The sequence below is a fragment of the Eleutherodactylus coqui genome, unplaced genomic scaffold, assembly GCF_035609145.1.
Source record: "Eleutherodactylus coqui strain aEleCoq1 unplaced genomic scaffold, aEleCoq1.hap1 HAP1_SCAFFOLD_68, whole genome shotgun sequence".
Lineage (NCBI taxonomy): Eukaryota > Metazoa > Chordata > Amphibia > Anura > Eleutherodactylidae > Eleutherodactylus > Eleutherodactylus coqui.
Window position 1 is genome coordinate 270,453 of NW_027102524.1, and position 14,324 is coordinate 284,776.

The following is a 14,324-nucleotide window of genomic DNA, read 5'->3' on the forward strand; positions in this document are numbered from 1 at the left end:
GGGATTTGGGTAAATACTATCCGATTTTTTTTTTTAATACATGCATCGGGTTTGTCTCGCGCCGAACGGGGGGCCTATTGAAAAAAAAACAAAAAAACCCGTTTCAGCGCGGGACAACCCCTTTAACCCTTATAATTGCAGAACCTTGCATAAGCTCAGGCTATGATGAAATATAAGTACAAACAACATTCTGCAATGCAAAGTACAAGCTATATATACTATTATGCATGTGAAAAATATGCCTTATGCAACCAAACGGCAACTACCATAGTAATAGTGACCCCCCCAAAGTGGTCTCAGTAGTAATAGTGACCCCCCTCTACAGTGGTCTCAGTAGTAATAGTGACCCCCCCCCCCCTAGTGGTCTGAGTAGTAATAGTGACCCCCCCCCCCCACAGTGGTCTCAGTAGTAATGCTGACCCCCACTACAATGGTAATAGTGACACCCACCTCCACTACAATGGTAATAGTGACACCCACCCCCCCAGTGGTCTTAGTAGTAATAGTGCCCCCCCAGTGGTCTTAGTAGTAATAGTGGCCCCCCCACAGTGGTCTCAGTAATAATAGTGACCCCCTCCCCCAGTGGTCTCAGTAATAATAGTGACCCCCTCCCCCAGTGGTTTCAGTAGTAATAGTGACCCCCTCCCCCTCCCACAGTGGTCTCAGTAGTAAGTGACCCCCCTCAGTGGTCTCAGTTGTAACAGCGACACCCCGCCTCCTCAGTGGTCTCAGTTGTAAGAGCGACCCCCCCCCCGCACGCGCGTGCAGTGGTCTCAGTTGTAATAGCGACCCCCACCACAGTGGTCTCAGTTGTAATAGCGACCCCCACCACAGTGGTCTCAGTTGTAATAGCGACCCCCACTCGCAGTGGTCTCAGTAGTGTCAAGTGTGTGTGCCTGGAACACTTCCTCCCTTCTCCTCTAATTTCACATGAGTATTAAGGGTGCATTTACGTTTGCTTATACGAGCATAAATGCACCTTTAATCAGAACTGAGAGCATCATAAGGCTGCCTTCCACGGGCGAGGATCCACTTGTGATAAATCGCCCGCGGATCACGCTATGAAAAGCTTTCCATAGGCTAACTATGGAAAGCACAGCCCGACATCTACGAGCGGAGAATCATAGCGCTTCTACGCTTGCGGGATTGAAATTGTGGCATACTACAATTTGCCGCAATTCTACACGGTGAGCTTATCTATTAGATAGGCTCATCGCAGAGACCTGTCAGTGCTCCCCCACCCCCTCCTCCCCTGGAGCAGAATATCGCTAGCGATATTCCATCACGGCCGTGGACAGGCAGCCTTAGACCCTCTGAATTTAGAGTAGTAGACCTGTAGAAAGGCTGGAACAGTTGTCTATCTTACGGGCGCATAAATGTACCCACAGTGTGCTTCTATGAAACTGGCCGTAACGAGATTTTCTGCTCTATATAGAATTAACTCTTAGTCACCCAATAAATAAAAAGTTCTAAAACTTTACAATGTAATTTCTCACCATTTACAAGATATTAGTTTGCTGTCGGTGAATGAGAACTCTTTTGTGTACATTAGAAGGAAGCAAAGCTGTCCATGACCATACATTGCCTCTATTGGATCAGATGATGTTCTTAGTCTGTAAGGGTTTTAGCAGGCCCAGAACAGTTCTACTTGTTATCAATGTCACCACAGAGGGCTATTTTGCCCTCTCTTTGGAGTTCCTAATGTACAACAAAGCTTTTTATGACCTCATAAAGGAAAATTGTGTGCAAATTTTTTTTCTATAAAAATTAGTAAACACATCTAAAATCTACAAAGAAAACCCAAAGTTACTATTGGGTTAAAATAAAAAACCTGCCAACCCAAACCATAACCCGACACTATATGTAGATACTTCAAAAATCAACCTTCACACATTGCTTTAGGCATTCAGGCAGGTAGTTTTTTTCCTTCTAGGTAATGTGCATTTCCTTTTCTTCAAGCATTAGAGACATACCGAGTCGCGCACTGAAGTATCAGGCGGGCATAAATTCCATAGTGCAAAAAGAATCCTAGACTGTGGTGGACAAGGCAGGACGGACAGCCTTACATAAGCCACCACGTCTGAAAGTGTCTATATGTAACTCATGGGTACGTCCATCCTATGCACAGGCCCCATTGGAGTGTAATGGGGGTCTGACCATGCAGACTAGGTGGCAGATGGAACCGGGTCCAGAAGTAGGAATATTCCAGATGTTGATAGAACATACCTGCAGGTGGCAGGGGCTTCACTGCGCAAGCTTTAATTGCTGCAGGCAGGAAATCACGTTTCGGTCAGGCTGACAGCCAGGGAAACGCTTTTATCTACCTCGGTAGGATGAGGGGCACAAGCGGGATGAAATTACAATCACCTGGTACACTAAATAAGGCCGGCTGCACAACTGTATTTGAATTGCGGAATCCGGAGCGGGCATCTGCAGCAAATCACTTCCATAGCATGTTATGGAAAAGCGGTTTTTCCTGCACACGAGCGGAAATCAATTGTGATTTTCTGCTCGTGGAGGAAAAATCGCAGCATTCTCTATTTGAGATGGCTTCCATTGAAGACGGTGAGCCATGCGGGCCATCCGCAGTACAGAAGAGAAGAAGAAATAAGAGGTACGTGTGAACGCTGGCCGGGAACAGGGTGCCCACAGTGGAATCCACAGTACAGAAGAGAAGAAACGAGAGGTACGTGTGGATGCCGGCTGGGAACAGGGTGCCCGCAGCGGAATTCGCAGTACAGAAAAGAAGAAATGAGGTACACGTGGATGCCAGTCGGGTATAGGTTGCCCACAGCAGAATCCACAGTACAGAAGAGAAGAAGGAATGATGGGTACCCGCAGATGCCGGCTGGGACAGGATGCCCACAGCAGAATCCGCAGTACAGAAGAGAAGTAATGATGGGTACCTGTAGATGCCAGCTGGGAACAGGGTGCCCACAGCCAACTCCGGCTCGCTCATGTGCAACCAGGCTAAGTCATGACTCTGCTAAGCAACACATAAAGAGGTCAGGTCTGCTGGACTTCACGCCGGACTACTGCAAACAGCAGTGCGTCTTCTCTATTTACACTACTGCATACTTTGCGAAAAGCTTCACTCCTAGAAACTCAGTACCCCATGCTGTGACGTCCGCCCCACTGATATACCTCGCCGGGCAACGCCAAGTCTCTTAAGTCCTGGACTCTTCTCAGCTACATGTAAAGAGGTCTGCTGGACTTCACGCCGGTTAACCACAGGCAGCAGTGTGTCTTGTCCTCCATGTACATTACTTTGTACTTCGCTAAAAGCTTCACCGAAAGAAACTCCCCATGCTGTGATGTACATCTTATTTATATACCCCACCGGGCAACAAATTCAACTTCCTTTTCACTTACAGCAGGGTCTCGCCAGCCTGCAATATTACATTACCACATAACAAAACTTATTAACAGGATTGTCAAACCTTTTGGCATCTCTGGGGCAGAGAAGAGGAGTTGTCTTGGACTAAGTGGTAAATAAACAATCACTAACAAAATCTAAGGCCGGCTGCACACGAGCGTGACGGGCTCCGCCGCGGAATATTCCGCGGCGAAGCCTGTCACGGTGCCCCCCAGAGACCCCATACTTGCCAGCGGATCCGATCTCTTCGCTCCCGCATGACGCTTCCCCGCCCACCGCCACCGCATCACATGACGCCCACCGCGTCACATGACGCGGCGGTGGTAGGCGGGAAAGCGTTTTCACGCTATCCTCCGCTGTGTTACAGCAGGAGATAGCGTGAACGGACGGCTTCCATTGACTGCAATGGAAGCCGTCAGCGCGTACACCCGCGGCAAATAGAGCATGCCGCGGGTGAGAACGGGAGATTTCACGGTGCGGAATTCCGCGGTGGAATTCCGCACCGTGTGCCCTGAGCCATTAGGTTCAATAGAACCTAATAGCTGCGGGCAACGCAGCGGATTTTTGCCGCGAATTACGCAGCGGAAATACGTTCGTGGGAAGGAGGCCTTATAAGCAAACAAAACAGATATGTGCATAACTATAGGGATATCTGCCACCACAGATGAGCAAAAAAAATCCTCCCCTAATAATCCTAATCCACAGTCCTCCTAACAACCCCCATCATCCTCCACATAACTCCCATAGTCCTCCACAGTACTCCATACAGCTTCCATCAACCTCCACACAACCCCAATCATCCTGCAAATAACCCCCACTGCTACAAGGCCATGCATGCAAGCCTAGACACAGAAGCCTGTGCAGACTCGCATACAGTTTACAGCCATTCTGACAACAGGGGACACAGCGTTGGCCGTCCACTATGAGACCACGTCTCTCGTCCTCACCTTATTACTGGATTGGCAGCAGTCAGGACTTGGGAGGACAAGGAGAATCACACTGGACCTGGAGTAACTCAATCACAGCAAATGCCAGTGCCAGGTACTGCCTGCGGCCTCGCCTCCTGCAGATGCAGCCTCCCCTTTGTGTTGGGCCACATTAATAGCCATCCTGGGCCACAGATTCTACACCCCTGCCTTATAACCTAATGCTACTGATAAACACCAGACTTTATAGTAGTCATGCACTTACCTTGAAAGGTAGCAATGCCACCTGTTAGATTTGTTTGCATTTCTTTGCAAAATCATAAGGAACACAGATCTTAGAATGATTATCCAGGGTTAGAAAAGATGCTGTGTCTCTCCCCCTCCCCCCCAAAAAAACCCAGCCCATTTTTTGTCTATGACCTTCCACTATGACTGATACTGTAGATTAGGCCCATGAACTTGAATAGGAATGCACTGCAAAATAGACAAGAGTGGTGCTGATCTGAATTAAAATGGCCTTTTTGTCTAATCCTTGCTAGCCTTATGTCCTGTACACATTCTGCAATCTCAGGACTTGGATGTGACTGCAAGAGGCTGATCTATCATTTAATTTTGCATGCACCTTACACTCAGGAAGCAAACTGAGCATAAAATGCCCCTCAACACACCCCAAGATTCTTGCTGCCATCATTTCTGATGCCAGCACACAGGACTCTCCAGCAGACAGGGGCTTAACACATCAAAGGCGATAGATTTAGAGCCACGAGGACTAAGCTTATTAAAGTTATCACATGGGCACGAGTGCAATTATGTGCGCATTTACGCCACATATTTGCAGAATTTATGTTGCATACTTGTATGTGCAAATGCATGTCTTACTTTACTACTTGTGTGCACAAATTGTGTGCATTTGCGCAGCAAAACCAACATGCAACCATACTCCTATTCATTGAAATGGGTAATTAAGTCTAATAGTTCTATATCTGCTATTTGCCTGTGCAAATCCACAGGAAGATAGAGCATGCAGCGGATTTTGTTTGAAAATTTGCATGCAAGATATGCGCACGTGAACGAACCCATTGAAATCAAGGCGTTCTATTCATTGCATATTGCGCACAAAGAAAACATGGCAGGGTGGGTGAAGATTCTGGGTCTCTGGTTTTTGCACTCACCTGCCAGGTTGTTCTTCTCTCTCCCCCATCTCACAAGCAACTCTACTCTGCCTGGTGCCTGGCGTCTGGCTCCTCCCACATTCCCGGGGATTGTGATGCCTTGCAAAAAACTGCTAGAATTTAGTTTTGCAAAAACTGATGCACTCTGCAAAACTTGCTGAAGATCTGCTTGGTAAAATCACATCTCTTCTGTACAGTTTAAAGGGGTTGTCCCGCGAAAGCAAGTGGGGGTATACACTTCTGTATGGCCATATTAATGCACTTTGTAATGTACATCGTGCATTAATTATAAGCCATACAGAAGTTATTCACTTACCTGCTCCGTTGCTAGCGTCCTCGTCTCCATGGAGCCGTCTAATTTCAGCGTCTAATCGCCCGATTAGACGCGCTTGCGCAGTTCGGTCTTCTCCCTTCTGAATGGGTCCGCTCGTAGCTCCGCCCCGTCACGTGTGCCGATTCCAGCCAATCAGGAGGCTGGAATCGGCAATGGAATGCACAGAGCCCACGGTGCACCATGGGAGAAGACCTGCGGTCCACCGTGGGTGAAGATCCCGGCGGCCATCTTAGCAAGGTAAGTAAGAAGTCACCGGAGCGCGGGGATTCGGGTAAGTACTATCCGATTTTTTTTTTTAATACATGCATCGGGTTTGTCTCGCGCCGAACGGGGGGCCTATTGAAAAAAAAAAAAAAACCCGTTTCAGCGCGGGACAACCCCTTTAACCCTTATAATTGCAGAACCTTGCATAAGCTCAGGCTATGATGAAATATAAGTACAAACAACATTCTGCAATGCAAAGTACAAGCTATATTGTTCTGGATTATGATTTTCTCCAGCAGGCTTTGGGGTATTTTGTCGCTTCCGAATTATATCGTGTGCACACATCATCGAACCAGATCAGACACAAGTGCTGGTCTAAAACTGGGAGAGTCTCTACAATGTATAGAGGCTCAGGCTTTTTATTATAACACATGACAACCGCCCTTCAATGGGCGTGCAACAGATTACATCAGTAACATATAAGATTCTCATTCGTCGGATCATATAGCATCCCCCACCTCTCTGCCCACCCTCTCCAAATGCTGATGTAGTATGGACTTTTGTCCTAGCTGAAGTCAGCTCCGTGTAGTGATGAATCATTGTTTAACTAGCCTGGGTGAGGAGAGGAAGGGGGCCTAGGTAAACACTCAGTATTGAACACAGGATATACACATAACACTATAGCCCTCTATGCAGGCAACCTTAAGCAGTTTCTGTGTATGTGGCAAGTCTTATCAACATGTGCTCAGGCTGAAGGAATTCCTTTGTTGTAGAAGTTTCAGCGTGGGGGGCAGAGCTGGGGATTCATCCAAGATAGATATATATATATATATATATAGATATATATATATATATATATTGCTTGTATATAACACTGTGATTTAACTCTTTCCTTATGCAGCAGAGTTCCACATTAGGCTGAAGTCATTACAATAGCATAATACATTTGGGTTATACAAATCGATAGACATTTTATAAATAATCATCATGTCTATCACAATCCCCCCTTAAAATGTCTATCCTCTAACTCTCTATCTAATTTTCACAGTTCTCTGCGCGTGAGCCTATAACTGGAGCGCGTTGAAGGTTTGTTTTAGAGTCTTCAAGGGGGTGTAGGACTTGTCCACTCCTTCTGGGGATGCATCCAGCAAACTCATGGTGGGAGCGGCTTTTCCAGCATCAGTTTCACAGGTCTCTCTGACACAGGGGATAACACAGCAGACTAGAACAGAAAAGATAACCATCAGTTCACATACAACAGCAACGCCCGTCTGTGCCAGGATCCTTTACCACCCGCTCATCCATGGCGAGTGCTGGTCCCAAAAGTTAGCTCTTTTTAGTTAGTGCGGTCAGCTTCTTAATGGCAAGTGCGTCTTTACCCGCGGGTCACGTGTCGTCTAGGATGTTGGTACAACAAGTCTCCCCTATCATCTTACAGACACTCCCCTTTTTAGCTAAAGTCATATCTAAGGTCATTCTATTTTGAAAAGTCATAGTCGAGGTAGGTCCTATTGGTCGACTAGTCCCTATAAGGCGACTCTAGTATAATTTATAAACCACTGCTAATTATAATAAACATAATTAATCCAATCAACGTTTATTTACCCTAATGATCAGGAAAATGGACTCAAATCTAGTTTTAACTTGGTCTCTATTTTTTTTAAACTTGTCAGGTACCCCCCTTGGCTATCCTATGACGTCAATGTACACGTGTAGATCAAAACTACCACCAGGGGTCTCTCTTCTCGCTCTAGTATAATGTTACAATACTAGTAGTATGCACAGGTACGCACGGCGTGGGACTCCCTAATCTTCACCCACACCAATGTCCCTCCTGGAGATAGTCCTAATGGTGAACACGTCCAGGTCGCCTCACCCTTGCGTCAGGGTTTTCCCACTGCCCGTAAGTCCCTACTCCTAGGAGGGGGGGATCCCTACCTCACCTCAGAGGGAGGCCATGGATTCCCTGGGCTCATTTCCGGGCATCCATACCCTCTATCTGTACAAGTTAACACCCCACAGGGTGTGCCCTCGCCGGAACCTAAGGTCTTCTGCACTATCCCTTGGCAAATGGGAATTCCACTGACAATGCATCTTAGGAGATCGGGGCAGGCGCAGTACTAGTACATTTCTCCTTTCCTTTGGTAGCGTATGTGGTTGGCATTATCGGAACTGGCTCTTCATCCTTTTTTAAACAAGGGAAATATTGGTGAGTTCCCCAAAAATCTCCCTCTACCCTGCCTAATTGCCTGGCAGGTGTAGTTTCCAGGGTAGTCAGTAATACTCTCTCCGGTGCAAAACACTTAAGTAGTTATAGAGTATTCCTTCTTCCATTTCTCACGGACAGTGTAATTAGCGGAAATGTTCGTGAAGAGACTAATAAACCACTCTTCAGCATCTACAGGGAGATTTAGGGGGACCATCCCCGAGTGTAGTCGGGCACTACCGCACATGCAACAGTTAGACTTGTTGCTCCTGTTAGCATTGTACCTCATCAACTCCAACCAGAGATTCTGGTCAGAGTAGCCAGTCGCTACTGTCAAGGTGTCCTCAAAAGGTAGGGTCGGCTATGATCATCATGTTCGTCAAGGTCTTTATCTTACGGCGGAGGGGGTTAATTATGGGCACGGGACTAAGTGAAGGCTTCCATTCGGCTGCATCTACCATACCCCTTATTTTAAACTTCCCTAAGGGATCTGTCTTCCCGTACCGGTATGTCCCCAGACTATAAGTCTTCCCCGTCCCCCAGGCTTGGATCTCCCATGGTTAATGTAAAAACCGCATTAAAACCAAGCAACATACTAAGTTCAGCCTTCCAATACCTGCTGTCCTTTATTATTCTCAAGGAGGGTTATACGACTAATTAGGGATTTCCCGCTCTTATCTTTCTTATTTAAGGCACTTCGCGGTTTATAGGACTAGTCTGTTCCTGCGTTCCATCCCACTAATCCCCAATAACGGCAGTCTTCTCCCCAGACGTTATTAGTGGCGCAAACATATTGTATTCCCCGGGTATATAAGTCATATAACCAGCTGGACTAAGCTAAATCTGGCCTGCGGTGGGATCTTGCACCTAGACACGGGACCACAGTACAATAGTCGAAGGAATATGCGGCTACTTGAGCATTGGACGAGTTATACCAGAAGGTAACCATACCCCCATATTCTTCCGACTAAGGATTCCAGTCGCCACCCTCCTCTCTCACTAGCCTTAACCAGAGTAATGTCTTTGGCACAACTAAGACTGGTCTCCCGGATCTGAAGCTTTCTTACAGTATGAAGCATGGATCCATGTAAGTCTTTCGGCTAGTTTCACAGCTGTGGCAGTAGTCAGAAGCACCTGGTAGGGGCCATCAAATCGGGGCTCAGGAGGGTGCTTCCTGGGGAACTTCTTGACGCACACCCAATCCCCAGGCTGCAAGATATGTGTCCCAGTGTCTGCCTCTGAGTCTGGAAGAGAACACCTGTGCATAGGCTTTGGTTAGTTCTTTAACAACGGAAATCACATACTCAGTCAACACATCAGATTGTAATTGTAACCACTGAGGATAGTAACGACCTAGCCTTGGGGCTAGCCCAAACAATCTCGTAGGGAGATAATGTATAATCCCCCCTGGGTTCATATCTAACACTGTATAAGGCTATTGGATGACAGTCTTTCCAAAGTGGCGTCATTTTTAAGTATCTTACTTTTTAGCGTGCCACTACGTCTCTCCACCTTTCCACTACTCTAAAGATGGTAGAGTATGTAAAAGGCCTGGGATACACCCAGAGCAGACATGACATGTTACATTTACCTGCGAAGTTTATACCTCTGTCTGACTCTGAATCACCTCTGGTACCCCATATTCACAGTTTACCTCGTTCATGAGCTTCTTTGCGGTTACCTACTTGTTTGCCTTGGTAACAGGGTCAGCCTCCAACCTGCAAAGACATCAACAACAACAAGCACGTATTCATACTTCCCAACAAGTGGGAGCTGAACGTAGTCAATTTGCAATCCCTGAAATGGGTAGAGTGGTCCCGGCAAGTGTGATGTGGCAAATTTACTTCTGCCCTGACTCACCTATGGCATAGATCATGCTAAACTGGACAAATGATGCAGCAGCTACAGAGAACCTAGAAGTCGCCCAACCTCTTTCAAGCGTCGTCGTCATTACTGCTTTACTAGGTGGGTCTTTCCGTCCATCAGCTGGGCCATCATGGGATACAGGAACTGTGGTGGGCAAGTGCTGTTGACTGTTCACCACACGCTGTCCTGTTTCTGCTGCTCCCATATTAGTCCATTTATTCTTTTTTTCCTTGCTGGCTTGTAACTGTAAAAGTCTTTTAGCATATCAAAGTCCAAATTTTTGTCAATGTCCAAAGTTTTTTACCACTGACTCATGCTGTCAGTATCTTTCTTCTTTCTTCCACGGCTTGAGGGCCGCTGCCTTTGCTGCGCTGTCAGCGAGGGTGTCGTCTCTCGCCTCTCCAGTGTAGGACTCGGTGCGAACTCTCAACTTGGTCAGGTAGAAGTAGGGCTTCCATGCGACTCTGTACCGCTGCACCATTCTCAATTGGTTGTCCTGCTAAGGTAAAAAAAACTGTCTGGCCTTCCATATTGGGCCGTAATCATGAGCTATGCCAAATGCATACCAGGAGTCAGTGTAAAGGATTGCCGGTCTTACCTCTCGCCACTCTACTCGCCTCAGTGAGGGCCTTCAATTCCGCTTCTTGTACTGTGACATGCGGAGGCAGAGCTTCTGCTTCTAGGACATCTTGTTGTGTGACCACTGCATATCCGATGTGGAGTCATCAATCCTCACCCTGGTACCATCTGCAAAAAGCTCAACATATGCATTATCAACAGGGGTTCTGGTTACTGTTTGCATATCTGCAGTTTCTTACCGAATTAGTACTAAATAATCACGTTGATGTTCTATTTCACATGGCTCGGAATCTTGTAGCACAAAATCATTTATATATATATTTTTTTTTTTTCCAAACCCAATAGCTGATCTACAACACCTAGATCATCTATGACCCAGATCACCTATGCCTCCCCCTTTTGAACCGCAATACTCAATGGAAAAAGAGTCATTGCGTTCAAACTAGTAAACCAAGAGGCACAAAAACAAGCACTTTGTAGGTCAAGGTGACATTGTATGCAGCGAAGTCTGAGCGAAAATCTCCTTACAAAAAAATGTTTTTCCTTTCAGGTCGCAGTTAGCATTTTTTAACACAAGGGGGCGCAACACAAGTCAAATTTTACGTCACCCAGTGTAATAGTATTTCAGGGTATGGCCAGCGTTTAGCTTTTACTCTCCTGTCAGAATATAATTATAGCTTCAGTGTAGACTGACACTAGAATATACCAAAGACTTAAAGAAAAACTAAAGAATACGGATGAATTAACATCCTACTCTGGGCAATTCAGTCCCTCTTTCTTCACATAAAAAGTAAAATTACTTCACCAAATTGCATGAAAAAAGTTTGCTGGGTGACTATAGTGAAATTATTCCATCTGTAGGAGCCTTCCGTAACATCATCTGTCTGAGTATCCATTGGAGAAGCGGGCAGTGGAAAACAGAGCCCCTGGGAACATGAGAGAGCGTCCCCTGTCATGTATTCCTGGTCTCTGCCCCCCATGCATCAACTCCAATCTTCCATGCACTATAAACCAGCTTAGTCATCTACTATGTCCCAAGCTGCATCTTCACAAAGGTTTGTTTCCCTGAACTTATCACACATCCAAAGTGGCCACATCTTGGAGCGTAACAAAGTCTGGTCAAACAAAACCTTACTTCAGACAATAATGATGTTAGCACTGGATACAGTGGCATTGGGGAATATAGGCCTCCCAAATGCAGCAAAATGGCCGCCAGAGGCAGAAAGGGGCGGGGCTACAGATCTCCCAGGTGAGGCAAAATGGCTGCCGGAAGAAGGGGCGGGCCCAGGAGTAGCAGCACTCCCAGGTGAGGCAAGATGGCTGCCGGAGGACCGGGCGGGGCCAGGTCCTGTCCCGGATGGGGAGGGACCGGAAGTAACATCACACACCCTGAAAGTGAGCACATGGGGGGGGGAAGTAACTTCAGGGTGGGGGCAGGCCTCACTACATTTTCTGCAGAGTCACACTATGTTGGACTGTAAACATTGCAAGCGCGGCCGCCATTACAGGGAGGGGCTGTAGTCAACACAAAGGCATTACATTGTTCATTAGCAATACACATACCCCCCTACATGCTTTCCCCTCTTCAATCTCTTAACCACGTTATACCTCCTCCTAGCAATCTAAAAACACCTTTCTTTCTGCTAGGCTTCCTGCTCATCTTCTGTAAACTTTCTACAGTCTATCTTACCTGTCCATGACCTGACATTTCTTTCTGCAACTTTTCCTGGTCCTTTCCCATTGTTCAGTAAACTCTGCTCCCTTCCCTTCAGCAACCAGATCACAAGCTCTATGACCTTTGCCCTTGCTCACTCTGCTCAACTCTATTCTCTAAACAACCTGCGTCTATGCCTAACCTTCTCATTCTATCCTATTCGAAGTTTCCGGACACAATAGTGTTTCTCTTGTAAAATCTGCTTTCTTCAAATCCTTCCAATATAACCTCTCTTTCCCACTCAGATTACAATGCACATTAATTCTACAAGACAAAAGGAACGGAAGGGTTAATTGGAAAAAGCTTTCAGTTCACTCTTATCAGCAGCCCTCCCCCCTGATAATAAACACTGCACATTCTTTCTATAATACCAGACAGACGGGATTACTGGAGAATACCCACAACGGCTCAAGGTATATATCTCATCTACCTTTATAACAACCAACCTCTAGTAATCCCCAAGAGCACTTCTTGTACACGTTCTAGACAGGACATTTTAGCTATACACAGAGACTGACAATTATTTTCAATGACCAAAACCTCAACAATATTCTGGAGAAATAAGCCGTCACAAAGCACGGCTATACTTCACACGTATATACCTTTCCACATATGAGAACATAACACGCTCAATCATAAAGGTAAGTATACGTATCATAAATCTTCCTAACCTCACACTAGTTTTACCTAGGAGAAAGTGTCACTGGCGTGTTCCCTCAGACGTAAACAGCCGAGTCCGCCCTCCCGACACATTAACCCTCACAGAATTTGTCTCTTGGTCTTGTATACACAGTGTTTAACCGTCTCAGACATAGCAGACACAGCGTACAAAATACCCCTAGACAGGTAACATGGTGATTTTCCGAGTGGACAGAACTAGAGGTATTACCTGTCTTTCAGTGAAGGTCCAGTCTGGATCAGGAACAGGCAGAAAAGCAGTCAGAACCCAGCTCACATCGGTAGATTTACATAAAGCAATCTTACCGTGTTCTGTAGATTTTCGGGCCCCTGACTTCTGCGTGCCATCTGCCGATCTCTGTACGTTCCAGGCTGTGACCTCACAGATCCACTCGCGCACCCAGGGACTCCACTGTTCTGGATTATGATTTTCTCCAGCAGGCTTTGGGGTATTTTGTCGCTTCCGAATTATATCGTGTGCACACATCATCGAACCAGATCAGACACAAGTGCTGGTCTAAAACTGGGAGAGTCTCTACAATGTGTAGAGGCTCAGGCTTTTTATTATAACACATGACAACCGCCCTTCAATGGGCGTGCAACAGATTACATCAGTAACATATAAGATTCTCATTCGTCGGATCATATAGCATCCCCCACCTCTCTGCCCACCCTCTCCAAATGCTGATGTAGTATGGACTTTTGTCCTAGCTGAAGTCAGCTCCGTGTAGTGATGAATCATTGTTTAACTAGCCTGGGTGAGGAGAGGAAGGGGGCCTAGGTAAACACTCAGTATTGAACACAGGATATACACATAACACTATAGCCCTCTATGCAGGCAACCTTAAGCAGTTTCTGTGTATGTGGCAAGTCTTATCAACATGTGCTCAGGCTGAAGGAATTCCTTTGTTGTAGAAGTTTCAGCGTGGGGGGCAGAGCTGGGGATTCATCCAAGATAGATATATATATATAGATATATATATATATATATATTGCTTGTATATAACACTGTGATTTAACTCTTTCCTTATGCAGCAGAGTTCCACATTAGGCTGAAGTCATTACAATAGCATAATACATTTGGGTTATACAAATCGATAGACATTTTATAAATAATCATCATGTCTATCACAATATATACTATTATGCATGTGAAAAATATGCCTTATGCAACCAAACGGCAACTACCATAGTAATAGTGACCCCCCCAAAGTGGTCTCAGTAGTAATAGTGACCCCCCTCTACAGTGGTCTCAGTAGTAATAGTGAC

General features: G+C 46.1%; 1 protein-coding gene across 1 annotated transcript in view; it reads left to right on the plus strand.

Annotated features, from left to right (window-relative positions):
* Nucleotides 1–14,324, plus strand: part of LOC136604695 (lysophosphatidylcholine acyltransferase 2-like) — a 95,843-nt gene that overhangs the window by 70,167 nt on the left and 11,352 nt on the right. The window lies entirely within an intron of this gene.